The following is a 572-nucleotide window of genomic DNA, read 5'->3' as shown; positions in this document are numbered from 1 at the left end:
AATTTTATTGTAGGTTTAAATATTCAATTAAAAGTATTGCCATAATAATTTTTTAGATACATTAAGTTAAATAAATAATAAAATTCTATTTGACTAATTAAGGAGGATATTGAATTTTTTTGTGTGTGTGCTTTTTTTTAAAGAAGAAAAAATACATTTGAATAAAAAGTGAGAATCTAATATATCCAATATATTATATAAAACATACTAAAAGATTAATAAAATTTATTATTTATTATTATTATTTTTAGTCTAAAATTTTAACAATATATTTTAATTTATACTTTTAAATATTAATATAATTATTGATTAAAAACAATAAATTCTGTTAGTTCGCTAATATTTCTCATATTATATAACATTGAAAATAGATTTTTTTTTTTGTTGACTCTATGTATTGTGTTTCTGTTTTATGGTGCTGTGTTGTCCATGTAAACTTATGATTTTTCTCCCCTTAAAAATTGAGAGTTAAAAACAATAAAAAAAAAGTTGAAAGATGTTACATGCAGCTTCAATTTCCACTAGTTATTAATGTTTGAGTATAATTATGATTAATTAGATTAAATTAGTAT

The sequence above is a fragment of the Arachis ipaensis genome, chromosome B06, assembly GCF_000816755.2.
Source record: "Arachis ipaensis cultivar K30076 chromosome B06, Araip1.1, whole genome shotgun sequence".
Lineage (NCBI taxonomy): Eukaryota > Viridiplantae > Streptophyta > Magnoliopsida > Fabales > Fabaceae > Arachis > Arachis ipaensis.
This window is presented reverse-complemented; position numbering follows the sequence as displayed.